At 35.4% G+C, this 24,556-nt stretch overlaps 1 long non-coding RNA gene across 1 annotated transcript in view; it reads right to left on the bottom strand.

Annotated features, from left to right (window-relative positions):
• The window catches only part of LOC148107859 (uncharacterized), a 213,007-nt gene extending 189,828 nt beyond the window's left edge, over positions 1–23,179 (bottom strand). The window contains exon 1 of the long non-coding RNA XR_015721511.1: positions 22,970–23,179. This is a non-coding gene — a long non-coding RNA (uncharacterized LOC148107859). The remainder of the gene's footprint in view (positions 1–22,969) is intronic.
• Between the last annotated feature and the right edge of the window lie 1,377 nt (positions 23,180–24,556).

Here is a 24,556-nt window from a genome sequence, read left to right as displayed (position 1 = left end):
CTCAATTCTCTCTGACATTTGGGAAGTTGAATTCCCCCTGCATTTTTGGATCTGTGCTTCATTATTTCTCCTTTCTTCTAGATAAAGATCAAAATTAAGGTACCAGGAATGACACAGGTGAATGTCACACTACCTACCATAACTGTAACTTTGAAAAATCACTCAGCCCAGTGATTTTTCTTTTTCTTCCTACTACCAGCTCCAACATCACTAGCATTCTATTTGGGAAAAAAAAAAATCAGGTTTAAAAAAGTAGCTAGCAAATTCTAAATAGAATTTAAATGTTCTAACCAATACTAAATAAATAAATAAATAAATATAAATAGGTGAAGATATGTTAACTCAATGAGGGGTGGATGGGAATCCTTTCACTGTGTATCAAACCATATTATCACACTATACAGTTTAAATGTATCTTACAATTTTATTTATCAATTATACCTCAATAAAGCTGGGGAAGGAAAAAGAAAGGAAAGTCTCTCTAGGCTTTCTAGAAAAGTCCATAAATAAAATTAAAATACTAAAATCATACAACTTTTTCTAAAATGGTCATTGAACCTAATGATTTAATGAAAAAGCGAGTAACAATTTACTATTACAGTAACCTGCAGAACTTGCAAACACCAATACCTGAGAAAAAGATGAGAATTAACATAGTCTATGTTGATTATGAACTAGCTTTTTTATCCTGTTTCTGTTCATATCCCTATAAATAAATGCTTTGCTTTAGATCCAATTAATGGTTTTATTGGTATAGAAAACTTCCCTTTTCCCCAATCTATTAACCTATCAGTGGCTAAATAAAATAAAATAAACCTCCAGCTACAAACAATGATGAGTTAAAAAAATAAATTATTTTTGATACTGACATTTATAAAAAGTCTATAAAAAGTGTTCGAGAACAGAAGCAGACAATATTATTATTCTTTCTTTGCCAGTAAACTTAGCTCCATATTTTATATTTTTGTGTCCCATTTGATTTCACTTAGCATGAACATTTTCCAATGTCATTACAAAGCTTTACTATAAGTGATTATGTAGAAGTAATATAACTTATTTAACTATTCCCTTTTTGTTGGGCACTAGTTATTTTCTTATTTTTCACACTTATTAAAAAAAAAAGCTGCCACTACCAATATTCCTAATCATAAGCTGGAGACCACATTATTTCCTAAGCTAGATACCTAGAAGTAGATTGCTGTATCAAAGGAAGGACTCATTTTTAAGGCCATCCAATACATTGTCAAATCACCACTCAATACACTGTTACCAATTTACTCTTCTTTTGTAGTGCATGGGAATTGTCATCTCACTGGATTCTTCTCAGAATTCATCGTTAAATATTAGAAGAAAATTATTTTTATTTTGGCTTTAATTTATATTTCTTTAATGAGAAGTAAAATTAAACATTTTTTTTCTCATAAGAATGTACCATTCATATATCTTCTTTAGCAACTTCTTAGTCTCACATGCTTACAAAGGCTTTCTCAATCTTTATTTTACTCTCCTGTTCAGAGTGGTTGGGAAGATAAAAAATCTAAATTTCTCCCTTCTCTTAACATGAATGGGGTTGTACCTATTAGTTAGAAAGCATAAGTTCTGAAAGGTGGATGTGGAGGTTGATGCCACCCTTCTCCAGCGGTATCAGTAGACTAGTGGCCTCCACGGCGTGTAGATGTTGGCAGTGGCCTAGTTTCCACATTCTGTTGTCTACTCACCAGCTTCATGGATGTGGAGCACTTGGGACATTTACAGCAAAGTTTCTAGCAGAGCAAAATTTGGATCCTGGCCACTCTCTAGGCAAAAATTTTATTTCATTTCCCTGATGAGTAGCAATGTAGAATATTTTTCATGTACCTGTTGGCCATTTGTACATCTTCTTTGGAAAAATGTCTATTCAGATCTTCTGTCCATTTCTTTTTAAGATTGTATTTATTTATTTGATAGAGAGAGAGAGACAGAGAGAGGGGGAACACAAGCAGGGGGAGTGGAAGAGGGAGAAGCAGGCTTCCCGCTGAGCAGAGAACCCGATGAAGGGCTCGATGCCAGGACCCTGGGATCATGACCTGAGCCAAAGGCAGATATACTTAAAACTATCCTGTACCCATACAACTTTCTCTTTTCACTTTCAGTACAGTACTCATAAATTACATGATATAGTCAACACGAATTTATAAAATAAGCTTTGTATTAAATGATTTTGCTCAACTATAGGTGAATGTAAGTGTTCTAAGCATGTTTAAGGTGGACTAGGCTAGGCAATTATGCTCAGGTTAGGAATTTTCAACTTAGGTTATTTTCATTTTATGATGGATTTATCAGATGTAACCCCATCATAAGTTGAGGAAGACGTGTATATGGCTCTAATATTCGTCTAATAGCCTTTGCCAGCAGTCTACAAATTGCCAAAGGAACAATTTTCAAAACTTAAAATCAGTCTTGTGAAACAACGGGATCATTTAATTGTGTTACGTTAAGCTTTCAGAGAATAATTTCTCTCTAGTATCATGTCATTCTCAGATACTTGTACTTGATTATCATTTGGTTTTGTTTTTAATATTATTATCCATTGCTAACTATATAATATATATAAATTTCCTAAAAAAACATTTACCAATAACATTTTTTAAGAAGTTTTCAAACCTTCTTTGCAGAACCCACAGTGGTCTTCTGAAGGATTCAGAAGCAATCGTATATATGACTTAGAAGCAATTCTAAAGGAGGCAGGTGGATAACCACAGGAACCAAGTTCACCTTGGAAATAGACTCCGAGGAGTCCTAACTCTCTATCACAAAGAAAATAACCCCAGGGCATCACTGCTAGCTGCCCCCAAACTATGTGATACACATAGAAGATTCACAGCCACATGGTGAGAATGAGCGCTCTCAGAAGTGTGAGAATTGCTGATAAAAGAGAGTTGATGGCACTGGGGAAAGGATATACTTTCAAAGTAGGTAAAAGCGACCAGTGCAAATTATACCTTAGAGGATCCAGAGCTCAAAAACAGTCCTAACCTAAACTGTGAGTGAAGAGACAGAGAGGAGTTCTAGAGGCTATTTTTTTTTCACATACTCAGTTATAATATTTGAATTAATAACATCAGAAAATAATTGGAAAAAATAGCATTTCTGTGATTTCTAAAGTCCAGAATGTAAAAACATTCTCTCATTTAGAAGACATCTTTTCAGACTTCAAATATGACTAACGATGCATTAGAATACAATTATGTGATTCTTCTTCTAAATCATCCTTTGCATTTGGTGCTGAAAAATGAAGAAATTGCCCAAGGGATCTATGATACTATTACAGTGAATGAAATATGCCACAACTTCAGCATACCATGTAGCTATTTTGCCAATACCAAGTCCCTCATTGATATTTGCACAGAAATCCAGGACAGTGTTCAGCAACCTTTTTCTTTAAAAGGCCAGTTTCTTTTCTTTTCTTTTTTTTAAGATTTCATTTATTTGTCAGAGAGAGAGAGAAAGAGCACAAACAGGGGGAGTGGCAGGCAAAAGGAGAGAGAGAAGCAGACTTCCCACTGAGCAAGAGCCTGATGTGGGACTTGATTCCAGGACCCTGGGATCCTGACTTGAGCTGAAGGTAGATGCTTAACTGACTGATCCACCCAGGTATCTACATAAAAGGCCAGTTTATAAATATTTTAAGCCTTGCAGGCCATTTTGTCTGTGTTGCAACCATTTAACTTTGGCATTAAAGTGCCAAACCAGCCATGAATAACATGTAAATTAATTGGCAGCACTGTGTTCCAATAAAACTTAATTTACAAAAGCAGGCAGCGGGGCAGATTTGGTTGGGCCATACTTTATTAACCCTTAGTCTATAACATATATTTAAACTTGGGTCATAAATTGAAGAGCGTTCTTAGGATGAAAGATTGCCTGTTTAAATGCATTATTTTTTTCCTTCTTGCATTCCTAGTATTTACTAGTCATAGGATGCTCCTGGAGTCATCCTTGTATTGCCTGCATTTTCTGGCATCTAGAACGGCGATCCTCCCAGAAATTCCCGTCTTAACATATCTCTACCTGGAAATTTCATTCATACTTTAAAGACTATCTCTAAACTTGCCTCCATCTTCTCTGTGTCATTCTTCCTCTTATCTCTTTAAACTGTGTATCTGCAGATTCCTTAGGACACTCTTAGTTTCTGTTCTGCATTATAATTGTTTATAAACATGCACTCAAATAAGAGGATTTCAGATTTTTGGTCCCTTAAATTGACCAGCATAGTGCTTTGCATGAAACGTTCAGTAAGCAGTTATCCAGTGGATGAATGCCTGAATAAGCACTTACATTTGGAAAGGAAAGGAAAAAGATTTAAGGTCAGTGTCATGGGATCAATTTGGCTAGAACATTTCAAGTAAACCACAAGTCATTTAATTTTTATTGCCATATTAATTTAACAACATAGCCTACCCATATTGAAAACTTCCAAAATTGGCTGAGAATCTTGGGCAACTGACACCATATGTTTGAGTAAGAAATTCTTGTCATTTATTCAAAGTGGCCCACTAGTTTTATTAAATCATTTAATTTCTCTAATGAATTCAAAATAAAGCATTGTGTAAACATATAAAGAGCATTTTAAATAAACATGGATGTTTGTCTTCTAACGACATCTAAGCTGTTAAATGGGTATTTTATTTGCATTTCAATATTATCATAGAGAGTTGTATTCTTTTTTGGGAATATGAAAGTAGACCATAGAAAAATGTAAATTATCAAATAAATACTAGCTTATTCTTTCCAATGTCATATCTTTACCCACCAACAAATTAATCAGTTCTTTCTCAATTTTTAACTCAGTAAGAAAGACTCAATTTACCCAAAAAAGGATAAATTAAAAGAACATCATGAAAGTCAAGGACTTACAATCCTTTGATGGCAATGATTAATTCCCATAGCTTGCTTTCTTTCAGAAATTCTGTCATTTATCTTTTCTTTTCTTCATTTATTTTTTCTTTTCCTAAAAATAACCCTAGTTCTTATATAGCTCTTTACTATTATGAAAATGCAACTGCATTTACGTAAAGCTTTGTTTTTGCTAGTCATGTGAAAATGAGATTTCTTTTCATGTCTAGTGTGTTTTAGGCACACATGCTTGGGGAAAGAGGCATTAAGGGCAGCAAAGGACAAGACAAGGTCAACTGGAGAGTGCAACTAAAGAGAATCAGAAATAGAAATAGCTCTTCATCATGGATCAAAAGTCATTTCTTAAAATACCCATAAGTGTATATAGTAATATTCAGAAGGCAGAATTTTAAACACAAGCCAAGATGTCTTGGGTTATTTTTTTTTAAGATTTTATTTATTTATTTATTTATTTATTTATTTATTTATTTATTTATTTATCTATTTGTTTGTCTGTTTGTTTGGGAGAAAGACAAAGATAGCGATAGAGAGCACGAGCAGAGGAGAAGAGGGAGAAGCAGACCCCCCTCTGAGCAGGGAGCCTGATGCTGAGATTATGACCTGATCTGAAGGTAGATGCTTAACCAACTGAGCCACCCAGGTACCCCTTTTGGGTTATTTATAAGGGTTTTGAATACTACAAATTCAGTCCAGATATAAGAGGAACTAGTTGTCTACATTCAATGGGATTCTCTGGATGCAAGTATTCAAACCAACTTGACGATGTGTAAACAGAAAAGCAGAATTTATTTTAAGGATTTGGAGGCTGATTCCTAGTGTCTAACAATAGGATGGCAGTAGAACCTTAGCAAGGGACCAGAAATGAAAACCGAAACATTGGCTGAACTCTTCAACCTTTGACTCTACCTCTTTCTCTCTGCAGTGCTACCAACATCTCTTCCAGAACATGACCATTCCTTGCTCTTATACACAGCAGGTAAAAGAAGGCTACCCATCTTTCCTCAAGAAACCATTCACACTAAATGAGAATTTCCTCATCTTAATTCCAGATATCCAAAATTGATTATTTCATTTGCCCAGCTTGTGCCCAATGTCAATACTGGGCTTAGTCAACTGTACCATCATACCTGACAGGAGATCAGTCAAGATAAGAAAATATGGAAGGGGGCATTGTAAGCTGGAAGGAAACCCCCAAAATGTGTTTACTCTGAAGCCCCAGAATTCATATAAGTACACAATTCAAAGTGGAGGACGTTATCAAACAATGTAGCTAGGCATGAAAACTTCTGGTTGAAAATTTGCAATGGTGAACATAAGCATAAATAAATAAACCTTTGCCCAAGAAATTTCATTTTTAAAAATTCTGAAACAAAGGTATAAGCTTTGCACATAATGTAGGTATAAGGATGTTAATCACACCTTAATTAGAGCAAAAAAAAAAAAAAAAAGCCAACAACTGGGCTTCTAAAAATTATAGTAGATCCAGAGAGCATTGTTGGTTAAAATGATACTAAGAATTCAGTATAAGGTGGGAATTATTATTTTTTTTCAGTAAGAAAAGTTTGGAGAATATTTATATTCTATGGCCCTCTATACTAAAGGTCTCATTTAAGTCTCCAAAGTGTCTATGTCAATATAAAAAAATTGTTAATTACAAAGTTTTTTTTATCATCCTAGGAATGCCTATATACATACCAGAGCATTTCAAAACCACAAATTACATCGCTCATTTAGTTGTTAACATAATTGTTTTGGGAAAAGGATACATTTACTTAAGTTACATGTGAATCCCTTAGTCCTTTGTGAATTTATCCATTGCCCTATATATCAGTTAGTCTAAAAGGTCCAAACATTTTTCAGGTCTACATATCTTAGTGCAATATGGCTCAAATAACAGTTTTGACTCTAAAATTTTGAAATTCAAATTCATTTTGAAGCTTAGGCTCTTCAGCAGTCCTACAATCAAGACAATATCTCTGTGAGGAGATGAAAGCCAAAGTCAGAGAATTCAAACATGCATGTTAATTGGGGAGGGTGGGCAGGATATTTAGGCAAAAGCAAAAGGCTATATAAAGTTCCAGAGACAAGAAGAAAAAAATATATATATATATGATGGGCATTTAAACCCAAAGTAAAAAAAAAAAAAATCCATTAGTCTATAGTGATAGATATAAATGATTAGATATATAAATAATGACAAATCTCTGATGCAGAAGAATTCTGAATAATTTTTGTCAATACTTTGCTTTTAACAAGGTGAAGCATAGCTCTCCATTACTTAAGTGCAGGCTGTGTGTAGTGACCTCTTTCTAAAGATTACAGTACGGACAGAGACAGGAAAAAAAAGAGAGACAACCTACAGTGCAAAAACATGACTAACACTATCTCAAGCCAGCTGATCGGGTTTAAATCTGCACCCGTATGTTATACTGATAGTTTGCACTCTTGATGTGATGTGAAGAATATGGTACTTTCCTCTGTGGTCTTCCTCCCCAAAAACCCATAGTTCCAGACTGACCATAACAAAAACATTAAACAAACCAAATTTAAGGATATTCTATAAAATATCTGACCAGTACGCCTCAAAACTGTCAAGGAAAGTCTGACAAACTGTGTCAGCCAAGGAGTTCTTGGTAGATATGACTATTAATGCAATGTGTTACCCTGGATGGCATCCTTAGAAGAGAAAAAGGACATGAGGGGGAAACTGAGGAATTTTTAATAGAATAGGGACTTTAGTTGATAACAGTATATCAATATTGGTCCATTAATTGTGACAGTTGTGCCATATTAGTGCCAGATAATAATAGAGGAAACGGGTGTGAGGTATGCACAAACTCTCTGTACTATCTTTATGATAATTCTGTAAAACTATAAAACTGTCCTATATGTTATATTAAAAATGGCATTTAAGAGAAACTAAAAGGAGGAGACTGGGAATGAAGCATCTTAAGAGAGATATACTGCAGCATAAACTGAGAGACTTGAATTCAAAGATGATTTACTGACTGCCTTCCTTTGCGACCGCACCTGTGCAGCGAGCACGGTGGTCCTCATCTTCCTGCAGCTTAAACAGTTCTAGTGGGACGGTGGGATAAAAAGCCATTAAGCCAATAAATGAAGAAAATAATCACACATAGTGATCGTCCCTGTGAAGGAACTAGGCAAAACCCCTACATGTATGCTTTGTAGTGACCCAAATTTATTCCCTTTTTAGTATTTCCCCCACCTGCAGCCCATCCTCAGCCCTACCTACAGAGCTCGCTTGTCAGCTCTGACAGTCTGGGATATCTGTAACCGGCCAGTGTGGTAGCAGATGCAGATACGGTAAATAAATTTCTAATTGTTTCTGGGTGTGTTCACGTGTGTTTGTCTTAAACAGGGTGGGTACTCTGGGGCCTCATTTCAATTTGGAAAAACAAGCACAGAAATGAAATTGTGACAAACCTGGAGATAAACCAGATGTGAATGGTAATTTTTTTCCTCTGTGGAGACAAAAGAGATGTGTGAAATGTAGGTGTTTTTTTTTTTTTTCATTCTTACTGCTTCTCTAGGATGTATTTTACTTTTCCACTCTTTCTAGCATATTTTAACAATATGTATTTTAGAAGCATAGCCACATAAAGTCTAAAAAATGTTCACGTTTTTTTTCTTTTTCTTTTAGAAGGGTTTTTCTTACCATGTAAGAGCATTAGATTCTGAAGGACCATGAATCACGACTGGGGGGAGGAAAGGAAGCTACCTCAACTGGCCAGACTGGGAAAATCAACCACAGCTTTAGTTCACTGTGAGACACTGTAGCCTCCCATCTATGTCTAGCTGCTTTTAAGACATTTCAGTTTGTTGATGGAGATAAAAGCAGGATTTCATTTTCATTTGTTTTAAACTTAGTTTTTGTTTGAAACTTAGCTCCACATAATTTCCTAAAAATTTCTGTGTTTTAAAATTTAGCTTTGCATAATCAAAAATATAAAGCAAATTTGCTTAGAGGAAGACAGGATTTTGAAAAAAAATAGTGGACTTTTTGTAATTTTTTCATGATTGTTCTCTCATTTGGTAAGTGTGTTACAGTTCTCTTTAGAATTCTCATGTTGAATAACGATAAAGTGAGCATTTGGTTTCAGAGATACCAATCCGATAAATCATCGTGTAAATCTGAGTTCGGATATGAATTGATCTTATGTTTAGAGTTTTGTTGTGATTTCATTTGGTTTGCTTCGCTTCTTAAGCCGAGGAGGTCACCGGCCATACCAAAGAGACTGAAGCTTCTGAGTGTCATACCTTTTTGGACTTGAGACCATGGGGCTTCTAGAGTTATTTAGATTGAAGAAAAGTAGAAAGCACTGTTTCATCTTTGAAAGTGTTGACTGCATAATTCCAGAGTCATAAGGGAAGCAGGACAAATCTTCTAAGGGTGACCAAGCACAGGTAAACATCCTGGTGAGGAAATTCTGATGATTGCTAACCCCCAGGTTAGAGGGCAACATCGGTTCAATGATTATAAAGCAATGAAAGAGAGAAAAAATAAGACCGTTGTTTAGAATATTTTGGAAAATATACTTTTCATAGGTATTCAGTTTGAAAGAATGAATGAGTTAGAATAAGAGCTATTTTGAAATGGTTTTATACAAAGAACAATACTCTGATTCATCCAATTTAATTCCTGTAGAAGAAAATGAAAAGCCCTAAAGCAGACATCTGAGGATTATCTTACCAGCATCCACTCATTCACTTCTGAGAGCTTCTCCTTTATCCTTTCAAGTCTGTTTGTTTGTTTGTTTGTTTGTTTGTTTGTTTGTTTTTCAGAGACAGATAGAGAGAGAGCACCGTGAGTGCACAAGCAGGGGGAGCAGTAGAGGGAGAAGCAGGCTCCCCACTGAACAAGGAGCCCAGATGCAGGACTCAATCCCAGGACCCTAAGATCATGACCTGAGCCGAAGGCAGACTCTCAACGGACTAAGCCACCCAGGCATTCCTTCTCCTTTATTTTTTAATCTGAATAACTCAGATAAAAACTGGGACATGGTCATCAAGAACTGATTATTAAAATGAGAGTGATCAGTCTTTATATTTTTTATATTGGAAAAGGGGGGCAATGTTATCTGTGGTATGTGATTCTTGGATGGGAAAAAACATATTGAATATATAGGCTGTCGGAGAATTAACAAAAATAATTTAATGCTAAATTAGGGGAGCCGAAAATATGATAATGGAGTAAGAATATGTTAACAGTTAAGAATATGCTGTTACCAGTAGCATCCCTGTTCCCAGGTATTTTCAGGGTCTTACTGTATCCACACCCTTCCAGTGGCTTTGTGGTTCAACACTTCCTTCCTCAGTGACTCAATAAATGAATTTCATTTTATATTTTGTGAGTGTTTTCCTCTTCTTCATTATTAGCATTTAAGGTATTTGAAGTATCTATTGTACAGATTCATTTTAGTTTATTAATCTTCACTATTTTTTGGGTGTGGGAGGTTCTTTATTTCATTAATATAAATAATATAGATAATACCAAGGGTGTTTCTTCTCATTATTTTGTTTATTTTGTTCTATTGCTTTTTTCTCAGCTCCTTTATTTTAGCGCATAAGTTATTTAAAAAATAAATTAAAAAACCTATTATTTCTGATCATAAACCATTTATGTCTAACTCATTTAGCTGTGTCCTACAATATATTGACATGAATGTTTATTATCATTTAATATATGTATCATTCTATGCATTTCTTAATTTCTTTTATTATTTCCTGTATAATTAAGTTATATCATAATAGTTGGTTTATAACCCAGGTTTTTAGGTCTTTTTTGATTTACTGTTTACATATATCTTTTTTCTATTTATATATTTTTTAAATTTTATCAGAGACTAACATAAGATCTTCCCCTAACATGTTCCATGAATATTCAAAAGGTGCATATTATCAAGTGTGGAATTCTAAATAAAAATAAAATTTTAATGCTATTTCGTTATTCAGATCTTTAGGCTTCTCCACTTACTTTTCTTTCTCTTCTCTATCCACTAGTTTCTGAGAATGCTGTGCTAAAAATTTCAAAGTATTTCCAAGTTCTTACTCAGCTATCAAAAAGAATGATTTCTCAACATTTGCTGCAACATGGACAGCATTGGAGGAGATAATGCTAAGTGAAATAAGTCAAGCAGAGAAAGACAATTATCATATGGTTTCTCTCATCTATGGAACATAAGAACTAGGAAGATCGGTAGGAGAAGAAAGGGATAAAGAAAGGGGGGGTAATCAGAAGAGGGAATGAAGCATGAGAGACTACGGACTCTGAGAAACAAACCGAGGGCTTCAGAGGGGAGGGGGGTGGGGGAATGGGATAGGCTGGTGATGGGTGGTGGGGAGGGCATGTATTGCATGGTGCACTGGGCGTTATACGCAACTAATGAATCATCGAACTTTACATCAAAAACCAGGGATGTACAGTATGGTGACTAACATAATAAAAAAATATTTTAAAAAAACTTCTTAATTTATCTACATTTCTCTGGAGCTTTGTCTGTTGATGCTTCATATATATATATTAATATTTTGTTATTTGCATTTTTTATGATGGTTTTTTTTTATTCAGTTGTTCTTTTATTGGTTTCTATTTCATTCTTTCCTGATTTTTTCCCCTTTTTTATCTGAATGAAATAATATTACATGATACAATTAGAAACCCAACTTTGTTTTGTTTCTTATTTTCCATCTGTATCCTATTTTCTAAAATTTCAGTTTTTTTCAAATTTTATTCTTTTTTTATATTTTGACAACATATTGTTGAAATTTTAAAAATTAATTTGAAAGACTTGTTTTCTACTTCATGAAATTTTTTCTATATTTATGTAAGTACTAGTGTATCAAAACTCACTTTCAACATTGGTTTCTGTTTCCTTGCTTTTCTTGTGTTTTATTGTTTGTTTTGCTTTGTTTTTCTTCTGACTTAAGATCTTTATTATTTTTCTCTCAGTTACTCTCTTAATACTTATAGTCATTTTACCCACTGATTTGTTTAATCAATACTTATATTGTGCAATAATATATTTACTAGACTATTCTCTCATTTTACCTTTAAGTATCATTCTGAAATATTGTTAAAATTTTATTTTCTGAGTTTTTATTTATATACTTTCTTGTTTTGGAATAAGAAGCTTTTGGACAACAATATACTTTCTTAAATTATTTGATTGATGTTTAATCCTATATCATTTTTCACACCTGAATTTAATTATCTATTTTTAAAACTTCATTCAAGGGATGCCTGGGTGGCTCAGTCAGTTAACTGTCTGCCTTCGGCTCAGGTCATGATCCCAGGGTCCTGGGATCGAATCCTGCATTGGGCTCCTTGCTCAGCAGGGATCCTGCTTCTCCCTCTGCCTGTCGCTCCCCCTGCTTGTGCTCTCTCTCTCTCTCTGACAAATAAATAAAATCTTTAAAAAATAAATAAAAAATAAAACTTCATTCAAAAGTATTTTCAAAACAGATTTCTGTTTGCCAGACATCAAACATCTAGTATGCCTTAGGGCCTTTTTATTACCTTCTCACATTTAAATGTAAATCTGGATGGTTATAAAATTGTAGAATTACAAATTATTTTTCATCCCTATATTAACCAGAGTAAGCTATACCACGTTGTTATAATAAACTACCCAAAAATATCACAATAAATATTATTTCTTGGTCATATCTGAGGCAGATCGGAGCCTTTTCCATAGAGTGACTCAGGGAGCAAGGACAGAGGGCAGAAATCTTTATTTTATTAGTATTCCATCAGCCTAGAAGAATGCAATGCCCTTAGTGAGTGCTCAAGAAATATTTGTTGCATTAATTAAATAGTGAATAAAAAGTAAAGGAAAACAGAAAAAGTTTGTAGAGTTGTACTACTGAGGAAGTTGATATTTATAAAATAATATGTGGTTTGTTTAATGTATCAACATATGCTAAGATGAAGTGTTGTAGGACTTTCTTCTAATTTAGGATACAATTCATTTGCATCTTTAACTGAGTGTGAAAGGATGCCTAGACACATATATATGGTGGTTTTCTTAAGAGTGTGAGAAAACTTCCTAAAATACCAGTAAATTGAGTGTTAGATGAGAAAAAATTGGGGATACTGAGCATATCATGAATCTTATTAGTTCTCAATTTCTCCATTGTTTCCCTGTCCCCTTTATCACTTTTTCCTCCAACTGTGACCCATGGTTTACTACCCAATACATTTTTAATAGAATTATTGGGTAATATTTATTTTGGGCTTATTACAATCCAAAATGAGTTGCAGTTAGCTGGTCATTTATCATTGTTGAATCGAGTCTATTCACTTTTATTTCTAATTGTGGTAAACTTAATTATAATTTTTAAAGAAACATGCCAGTTTATAAAATATTATCTTTACATAAATTTGCCAGACTTTAGAAATGTACTACCTAACAAGAAATCACGATCTTAACCATCAGATGTTTTGTTTTCTATTCATGGCTATACATTAGAAAGCTCAAAATGGAGTTTAGGGACCAAAAAAAAAACAAAACTGTAGTTAACGTTTTCAAAGAACATTCTAAGACTTATTTTCACACCCTGTGCTATTAATAATACCCTATCAATAAGTCATTGCTGCCCAAGGAAGCACTGGAATGCCCTGTAGAGGCAAGTTTCCTCCCTTATACTTTTGAAGCTAAACCCCAACTTGCTGCTACTTTAACAAGGTGACTTTCCTGACATTTCATATATCATTAATTATTTTTCCATTTTGCTTAATCTTACCACCCTCAGTAATTTGTCATAGCCTTTGAATTCAGACACATATGGTTGCATGCTAAAGGGACTGAAACACATCAGGGATCTAATTTTTTTTGACAACTACATTATGTCACCTCTAGCATTGGCATATTTTAAATTTCTGTGTTTTCTCCCAATTTGATTGACAGGTAGCATACTAAATTGCCTTAGCTCTTGAATATACTTGATTATAGCCCCAAGATCTCCACCCCCGATAAGTGAGTATGCTCTGATTTTTAGAAGCAAATATTCTTGTAATTAAAGGAAACCTCTCTGTTTTTCTCACTTAGCTGTGTCAAGGAATAGCTTTTAATTTAGGACTGGAGCTTCAAAACTTATCGACTTATACATACTATAATTCCGTCTGATGTGTGAAGTAACAACATATCACTATTCTATAGTATTTAGCTTTCGGTTTATCTAAAATTCCACGGTACTGTCTATTCTATAAGAATTAATGACTATAAGTTTCTTTTATTTATTTATTTGAGAGAGAGAGAGAGAGTGAGAGCAGGAAAGAGAGGGAGAAGCAGGCTTCTCCACAAGCAGGGAGCCTGACATAGGGCTGGATCCCAGGACCCTGGGATCCTCTGAGCCAAAGGCAGACGCTTAACCAACTGAGCCACCCAGGCACCCCTAGTTTCTTTACTTTTAAATGTGCCTCGGGAAGAAACCTAATTAATACATTGAATTCACCTCGCCATATGCCACGTTTACACCATACATCTTTCCCGAAGAAAAGCAAAGTGATAAGGAAACTACATTCACAATAACAGTTTGGCAATTTCTTTAAAGATATGAAAATAAGATTGTAGTCTTTCCCCTTGAAACAAAAAGGATTTCTAAAAAAGGATACAAATTGAAATAAATTGTTTTTAAAAAGTAGTTCTTGGCCTCTGTACTAGTGTCCTAGGGATGTCATAACAAATTAACACAAACTGGGTAGTTTCAAACCACGGAAATTTGTTCTCTCACAACTCTGGAGACTGGAAGCACAAATCAAGGTATCTCTAAGTCCCTGTTCCCTCTGAAGGCTCTAGGGAAGAAGGTTTACTTGCCTTTTCCTGGCTTCTGGCAGATCCCAGAAATTCCTGCATTTCCTGGCTTACAACCACTTTAAGCTAAATCTCCGCCTCTGTCTTCACAAGGTTTCTTTTCTCTTTATGTCTTTATATGGCTTTCTTTTCTCTATGTCTCCGTCTCTGAATCCCCCTCTCATTTCTCTTACAAAGATCCTGTCATAGGTTTAGGGCCCATCGAATCCAATAAGACCTCCTCTTAAGGAAGCGCATATGCAAGGACTGAATGTCCAAATAAAATCACAGTTTAAGGTTGTGGGTCACATGAATTTGGGGAGATATTGCTCAAACCATTATAATCTGCATTTATAAAGTAGAATATATAAGAAAACACTTCTTGAAAATGAAGCTGGCAAATCATTTTAAAAGCTAACATTAATTCAGTTTTCCATTTGTCACTAAATCCTAGTAATACTACTTCATATGCTCCCACCAAAGGACCCATATTATCTATTGCAGCACATAAGAGACACCCCAGACTCCATGTGCTTTTGCTGGGACTGCCCCTTCCCTGGTGTTGGCACTGCCAGCTCGATCTCTGCAAACCAACTACTTACAGGACCAATTATAAAAAGAAATCTATTAATTAGAGCTGATTACCACTTATTTCATATATCAGCACAAAGCCCATTGGTCTTTATTCCTGTTTACCTCAGTCATTTGTAAGTAGAGTGATCTTATACTTTATCTTCCAAATCAGGCCACTGTGGAAAGTGGAAGAAACACTATTAAGAATTAAACTGAACCAACAAGCACAAATGGGACCAGGCATATGTTCACTCTACCAATAACTGCCCCGCATAAAACAGGTCTTTATTCCTATGTCTCCAGCCACTAAACTAAATACATGTGGGACTCCACCCTCTGAACTTTTCAAACCCTTCTGTTATGCCCTCTGGAATGTACGTGAGCCATCATCAGCGAACTGTACACTATCCCCAAACACTACATGCTCCCTTCACCATTCTGTTCCATCTGAAACCTAGCTGCAAATACCTCCAGTGCGGATTATTCCACCATTTCTCTTACCAAGCAGCCTGGGGTGAAGCAGGTGTCTTTCTTGGTCTTCAAAATGTCATTTCCTTCCTAAAAGGCATAACCTCACACTATACCACGGAGATGCTGTACGCTTATGTGGTTATCTAGTAATCTCTCAATCATCGCTTTTCCTTTCTTGAAAATTATATTATCCAGTTCACTTTTAAGATTTTATTTATTTGAGAGAGAGAGAGAGCAAGAGAGAGAGCATGAGAGCACAGAGGAGGAGGGAGAAGCAGGCTCCCCGCTGAGCAGAGAGCTGGACGTGGGGCTCGATCCCAGGACCCTGGGATCATGACCTGAGCAAAAGCAGATGCCTAACCAACTGAGCCACCCAGGTGCCCCCAGTTCACTATTTCTTTCTCCAGCACTATTTTGGTTGTGATTTTAATGGCTAATAATTTTAACTGTACCGTCCATCCAACATCTTGGTCATTCAGGTCCTTCGGTTGACCACTTTTAACAATATTTACCTCCACCTTTCATCAGCCACCTGCTCCCAGGTGAGACAGCACTGTTCCTCATACAATCTCAGTTTTAAACACCCACTCAAATCACCACCCCCATCTCTGCTTATCATTCAGTTATTTCCCCATTCTTTCTGTATCATCAATGTGTCCACAGTGACTATTCTTGTAATCATATAAACATGCTGCAATATTTCTCATCTAAGGGAGAAAAACACTCTTAATTCTCACCCACTCCCCATCTCCTCTCCTTATCTAGTTCACTTTGTAGCAGAACTCACTGAAAGTGATTTCCATCGACCTGCCCCATTGCTCTCAATAGTCAGTCACATTATACTTCCATCCCGATAACACTACTGAGAAGCGGGGGAGAGCTCTTGCGATTGCAGCCAAGAATTTTCATCTTGCCAATATGTTTGGACCTCTCAGCGGTGATGACACAATTGATTTCCTCCCCCTTCTCAGAACACCTGCTTCACTCAGCGGTCTGGACACTACATGCTCCTGTCTGTCCTCTTTCTGTGCTGTCAGCTCCGTCTCTGGATCTTTTGCCTTTTTCTCTTCACTGACTGTATTCACTCCCTGAGTCATTTCTTTCATTCCCGTGGCGTTACACTTCTGGTATATGCTATTAATTACCACAGTTTTTCCCCTCTAACCTGGATGTCATTGCCCAGGGCTCCAGACCCAGGTGTCTATTTACTTACCTATCATCTATCCTTGGAAGTCTAACACATATCCCAAGTTGAACAGTGCCAGAACAGCTCTTGAAGCCACCCTCGAACTTTTTTCCCCCTTCATCGGTCTTCTATTAATCAATAAAGATCACCATCATTCACCTAGTGACTCAGTCTAAACATTTAGGAAACACTGTCACATTTAATTCTTTCCCTCTCATACCACATCCAATTTTTTAACACTGTTGGCTCTTCTTTCAAAATGTACCATAAATCAGAACATCCCTTTCCATTTGTTACCACCCTAGTCTACCATGCAACCACGGTTCTTGCAAAATACAAACATAGTCTCCCTGGGGGCTTTTTTCTTCCATTATTCTTATCTGAAATCTATTTCCAGCACAGCATCCTCAGTGATCTTTTTCAAAGGCAAGTAAAATCTAATTCTTCCCTTGCTCCATTCCATTGCAGGTAGAAAATACCAATTCTTGATGTGGGCATCCAATGGCTGATTTGGCCTCCCTGCTGCTCACCTCTCTTGAGCCACCTCCTACCTCTGTTTTTTATGGCTTACATCTCTTCCAACTGACTCTTTCTTGATGCCTCCTCAAACATACCTAACTTTTTCTACTTTAGAGTCTTTTCACTTTCTTCCTTCTTACTTAAATGTTCTTTCCCTCGATATTCACATAGTCCACACCCATTTCTTGCAAATCTTTGCTCAGCCATATCCTCAACACATGGCTCCCTCTCTCCATTTCCCTTAAAAAAAAAAAAAAGGTAAAATCAAGACTTTCCTAAAAAAATAAAATATAATAACATGTCAAAGATTACATTTAATTCATTAATTGGGGGGGGGGAACCAGCAAAATGTTATAAGTAGTTCAAAGAAAAATTTAAATCATACATATATATACAATAAGTAATTCTGAAATAAATTTATAAATAGATGCCAAACCAGTCTACCTGTCTATCCACAGGGCAGTGATCAATAGCATTCTGCCACATACAATTTATTTGCATTTTTATGAATGCAATTTTTATTATTACCAGCTTTCTACATTTTAGAGTTGCAAGTTAGCTAAAAGGCAATGAAAGGAAGAGATTACCTGGAAGAATGCACTGATAGGACTCTCTGTAGTCTTTTTTTTTTTTCCCCACTTCAAAGTCTTTCATAATGTTTACTGACACTTGCTATCTTCTTATCCTCCTTTACTTTCTTTCACTGAAATTATTACTAAATGAAAATATATTATATATTCACATTTTTATTGTCTGTCTCTCTCATTAGAAAATAAGCACCATGAAAGCATAAAATTTTAAAAGTTTGTGGCACATAGCTGTTCATAATTTGTTGAAGGTTGAAGAAATGTATATATTTCATAACAGATCTTAAATATTATCTGTTCACGGTCATATATATTTTTAAAAGGTAAAAATGACTCTCATCAAAACATAAACTGAATATATTTCAAAGATTTTATTTAACTCTTTAGTTAGCCAGTACGAAAGCAGCTCAAGTTAAAATTAAACTGTTAAAACTAGTTTGAAAGATAATTCAGAGTAAACACACATACACAGGAAACCAGGAATAGTTTCACAAGAAATGAATTGGTTATGAATTCAAGCCTGGTGTGAGGGGGACCAGTCATACTGCAATTGGACACATCCATTTGCATTTTTATGAAAACTAATCATTGGCATTACTATCAATTTTCTACAACTTATAGAGTTTTATTATAGCTCAAATATAATGAAAGGTAGAGATAATCTGGAATATTAGATAGGATACCCGGCAATCTTTTACCCCATTTTAAAATATTTCAGTTTTTTTTAATATCACATGGACATTAGTATGAGAGAAAAAAAAAAAAGAACAAAAACATTAGTGCGAGAACTGTCCAAATATAGGGAAGATACCTAAACTCTGAATGCTGGTCCTCTATTTTTTTGTATTCCCATTTTTGCATATCAATTATCAGCCAAAATATAAGCAAGTCATAAGCCAAAGAAATGTGATTTTTTTACCATTAATCTTGCATTTTTAATGTATGTTTTGCTAATTATCTTTGATGTCTTAGTTTACACAGCAATTAAATCAAGTGTTCTAGTTTGGATGTCTGTAGAGACTAGTTAGCTTTTCACCCTTTCTTAGTCATATTAAGCCATTAAGTAAGTTTGTTCTTTCCTATATAATAGATTCTTGGCCACAAGGGATTGTGACAAAAGATTCCAAAATTTAACATGAATTCTTGTTCATTGCTTTAATTGCAACTAATGCAATAATGTGGTGTACTGAGACAGAATTCTGAAGTGGTTCCCCTTACCTGTTTATATGAGTACCAGAATCCTAATTCTAATATGAAAATGGGGACCATCCATTCCAAACATTTTTATATGACACGGTAAGTATAAAGTTTGGTTAAACACCCACGAATTTGATTTAAAAATTAATTTATTATATATTTGACTGTCCACAGCTATTGATAATGACCTATAGAGAATTTCTTATCAATGTTAATTCTCCCTAGTGTATATTTCAAGTACCTGGTGATAACTCTGATCCATTCTAGATACTGATTTGTTTCTCATGCTATTTTTGCCCCATGTAATCTGACTGAGATATCAGCATATTATTTCAGGCCCTTCTTGCTATGTTTTAGACTTTATCTTTACATTGCCTCAAACTAGAGCCTCTGATCACTGACTGTAATACTCATAATGTCTGCCTTATGACATAAATCTGCCTCTAAATGTGAACTTTTCAATGAAGTCCATTCTTCAACTAGGCCACCTTCTGTTCTCTTAGCAAGCATTACAACGCTAAGGCTCAATTTGTGAGAAGACTATTTTCCTGATTGGAGACCAAAATGGAAAAAGAAATATATGTGAGCTGCATTAAACCATTTCTTTTAAAACACCATTAAGCATGTACCAACCAACACCCATAGATTAGAACATTACAGTTAAAATATTCTACACTAAGGGATGCCTGGGTGACTCAGGCGGTTAAACATCTGTCTTCAGCTCAAGTCATGATCCCACAGTCCTGGGACCGAGTCCCATGTTGTCCCACATCGGGCTCCCTGCTCAGCAAGGAGTCTGCTTCTCCCTCTACCCCTCCTCCTTGCTTGTGTTCTCTCTTTCTCATGCTCCCTCTCAAATAAATAAATAAAATCTTTAAAACAATGTTCTACACTCAGATAATATAAGTTACACAAGGATATCTTACAGAGTGCTGGTCCTTAACATAATTTATGAATACAGCACAAGGTATCTTGTAGAATACACTCAATATACCCTGAAAATCTGACTTTTTCCAGGACCATATGACTTCGTATATTTCAGTAATCTTTCTATATTGTTTTAGCTCGCTATCAAGTTCTCTTAAATATTGGAAAGAACATCAGTAAGAGATTTTCCTTGCCCTTAGATCTCTTTAACATTGATTTTAATCAACAATATCATGCAAAATTAAACTGCACAGATAACCCATGGTATGATTAAATTATTATCAGACAGTAACTAATCTAGGCCAAGGAAGTTCAGAGCATTTCAGCATTGGAATATGATTTCTATAAATCAGTAACAAAACTCATACATGGCCAGGGCTAGAAATAAAAGTTTCTAGGTATTGACCTGCATGTGTGTACATGGATGTACATGTCTGTGCATATGCACACGTGCTCATACTAGTCTTAGTTTTCTCTTCTACCCTTTGGTCTTCAAAAAAAAAAAAAAAGTGGACCAGTGCCAATATATTTACCTAAGTACATGTTGGTTTTATTTTCTATATTCTAATCAATAACACTCTGCATAAATATGAATCTGTGTGTAAGGGCATCCACATGTGCCTATAGATATATTAGATGGCTATAATTGTACCGATAGCTATCGATACAACAGTTTCATCGGTGTTCTAAAAGTAGTTTCCAAATTTTCAACAATTTATCTAAAACTCTTAGAATTTACCTGGAAGTCATTTTAAATAATAAAGTCAGATACTAAATACATGAAAGAGCATCTGATTTTAATTGTATAGCTTTCAGCTTTTCCTCATTCTTCCACTAGCTTTTGTCCTTCACAATGTGAATGGTAACGCTACTAGAAAGAACATCATCTAGAAGATATAAGATGCTCTGTAAGTAAAAACACCATGAGGACGAAATCATCAATTTCCCTAGGAAGTCTTGACTGATATTCTCTCCTAGGTGATGTCATGCTTCTTATATAAAACTGCTTGCCTGTGAGCCTGTAACCGTCAGGAGAGCAATCTCTTGGGTGTGTACGGACTGGACATCGCTATCTATTTCCTTAGATCCTAGCACGTAGCCTACGACAGACGAGGTGCTCAATCTGCATTCTCTGAAGGAGCAGAAAAAAGATCATAGGAGAGGATAGCTGAAAACATTTTTTCCTAAAGAATTAGTCTTATAATCAAGACATGATGAGAGCAACCATTAGAATTGATAAATATATATCTCCATGAAAATATTCTGCTTCACAATCATTTGAACAAAGGTAGGAAAAAATCACCAATTATTAAACTAATATAAATGGCCTAGGTGCTACATAGGAACAAGGGTCAATGGTCTTTTTCCTAGTTCAGAATGAAATATGACATATTGCATATTAACTTTGTAGTACGGACTCTACGTAAGGTGTATGCCTTACGGGATAGACGAGGAGCCCTAACTATTAACATCAGAGGAAACAGGATAAAGGCATCTTGAGAGAGCAGAGCATACAACCAAATATAAAATTAACAGTGGGCTACAGAGTAGGTGGAATTTAAGAGGAAAAAATGTGGATCAGTAGTAACCAAGTAGGCTCCTTCTTTGTCCTTCTGTCTACTGATTTGATTACTAAGGAGATTATTAGACACGTGTTTTTTTTTTCTCAGATAAGTTAATGAAGAGATAGTGGTAACAAATTGTAGCAGCACTTGAAAAAAAATGTATGTTTGAGTGGGAAAACCAAGTATTTAGCTCCTTGACTTGATGTCGAGAAATTTAATTCTCTAAGCAACAGAATATGAGCCTGATGCTGCAATGTTTTTGAACTACAGCATTCTCTCTGAGCTGTGATAGATTTTAACAAGCTACAGTTAAGCAACAGTGATGAACCTAAAATTATTCAGATGAATTCTTTTTGTCCTTCCATATCTCTATATATCTTTTGTATTTTTATATCTCTATCTTAGCATCTTCTTTCTACTGCCTTTTATATGTATGTATACACACACACACACACACTTGCATATAAAAGGTCACATAATACAGCTGTATTATATGTCTATATGTAGACATTCAATGAAGTATTTATGAAATGTGTAACATGTGCTAGAAAGATGAACATGTGAAGGAAAGTAATATATAGTCTGGCCTTACGGAGTGTAGTGTCAGTGTGGGAAGATGAATACATTAACCAGTATTAGAGCATTCAGTAAACAATCTTTGATGGTGATTTACCTAACAATCTATGGCAGTGCAGGAAAAGGATGTGCAGGATATTTATGGAAAGGAGGCAAGGGAGGCTTTCACAGATGTTAGAATACTTGAGTGCAGTCTCTAAGAAAGAGAAAGAACACACAGGGCAAAAAAGAAAAAGAGGCAATGTCAGAAAGAAAATAGCATTTGCAAAGGCACAGAGGGGCACAAGAGTGAAACACATAGAAAATCACATGCAGATCAACCTGAGGACCTGTTACAAATATATGCAGATATGTAAGATTTAAATAAATGCATGCATTTTTTTTTTTTATTCTTCTATGTTTGGATACACAACCTCCTCTCATTTTTTCCCCCAATAGTAGTAAGAAAAAAAAAAATGCTTGTTTTTCAAGGACATACAGAAGAAATCTGGCTAATACTTCCTCAAAGCAATAAAGCAACAGAGTAATGTAATTCAATCCAACAGCTACAGGATACTCTACTCCCTTCATTACTCCATAAAACATTTTGCCTATTTGTGAGAAAAACATTTCACTTTTAAATTGGGATTCCAAACTACTCTTATAAAATGGAGGTACCTCATGCTTGAATATTTCTGTCTGTTGGTCACAGTTGTCATTTCTTGCTTGTCCTGGGAATGGGCCATTTCCTCCCTCCTACCCCAAGATTAAAAAAAAAAAAAATCACAACAGGGGAATGAAATAAAATAAAATCATGATTTACTGGTTTCAGCTCTAGTCAGAGAAGCATTTTGTCATTTCTTCCTAAACACTTTAAAAAGCATTTACATCTTCAATGATACCCAAGGTCATGTGAATCTCTGAGGCTATTTTTGATGGACTATTTTTACCAGGTCTGACAGCAGAGAACATAGCACTGAAGCTCACACCTCACAAATGTAATTTGGAGTGTTAATTGGAAAGGACCTAGCTGACCCAGTGATTTCTACTCTCTAAGAATTGGTGACAAGATATCCTATCCTTCCTTCTGAAGTCTGGTGGACAGAAAAGGTGAAGATCATGAGGGATTTTGTAGGGGGAAGCAAAGGTACAGAATATGGGAAATAGGAGAAGAGAGATGTAAAAAAGAAAAAAAAGTTTTGATTACTTGGTGAAAATAAAGGAAAACAAATTATAACTTCTGAAAGATTAAATAAATGATCTAAGAATGGTTAGGACTAGTCCAGTTTCTATTCAGAATGTCTTTAAAATAGTCAAGAAGGAAACCCAGATGTTTTGTGATGGGAAAGTCCAGCAAAACAAAACGGAGACTTGAAACTTCTCAGTAGGAAGTGTAAGCCTACCTAGCTCATTGTCAGACAGTCTTCCTCTCACCGTCTGTGAAGTTAGACAAGGGTACCACCCAGATTAGGCAAGCATGAGGAACTTAATTTCAAAATCTTACAAAGAATGTTCTGGGTTAGAAGTAAACAGAAATTTCTGGGCACCTGATAAGGGCCTTCTATGCTAATCAAAAGTGTATGAGGGCACGGGGGTCCTGGGGATGGGGTTGGGGTAGAGTAGAAGTGATGAATAAGGAGGAAAAGGAACCCAAGCACAGAGACAGGCATGTGCCATTTAGTCTCCAACTGAACACTTTTCTCACTCATGAAAGTAGTCTAAGGAAAGCAAATTTACTCTGTATTAAAGTCATGGCATTTGCAAGAAGAAATTTACTTGTTTAGATCATATGCTATGCAAAATGAAGAAACTGACAAAATTTTTCTTGTAAGACTTCTATCAGGACTGACTACTAAATAGATTGAGAAAATCACTCCTGTTCCTGGTCTTAAACTTTTATAGATGTTCCTAAAATGTTCATTTAGCTCACCTCTGGTAACAGATTGAGCAGGATGATTTATGAACAGGGCTGATTTCCATACCACTGATGGATGCTTTATTCCCTTAATGATCACTGGCAAGGAGCAGCTACTATAAAACCTCAAGTGTCACTAATAGGACTTTTTAGCTCTTATACTGTAAAACACAATTTGTGAGCTTTTTTTTTTTTAAGACATAAAGCCTCAAAAAAAAAAAAAAAAACACTTTACTCAACCATGTACTAAGCATTTTAACCTCAGATCATGTATCCAACTGCCTGACTGGTATGTTTTCAGGCAATACATAGAAAAGCCACGTTGGCTAATATATTAAGGATAGATAATA

Source organism: Ursus americanus, chromosome 24, assembly GCF_024610735.1.
Source record: "Ursus americanus isolate L20-20 chromosome 24, mUrsAme1.1.p, whole genome shotgun sequence".
Classification (NCBI taxonomy): Eukaryota; Metazoa; Chordata; class Mammalia; order Carnivora; family Ursidae; genus Ursus; species Ursus americanus.
Note: the sequence above shows the minus strand (reverse complement) of the source record. Positions and strands in the feature narration are given on the sequence as shown.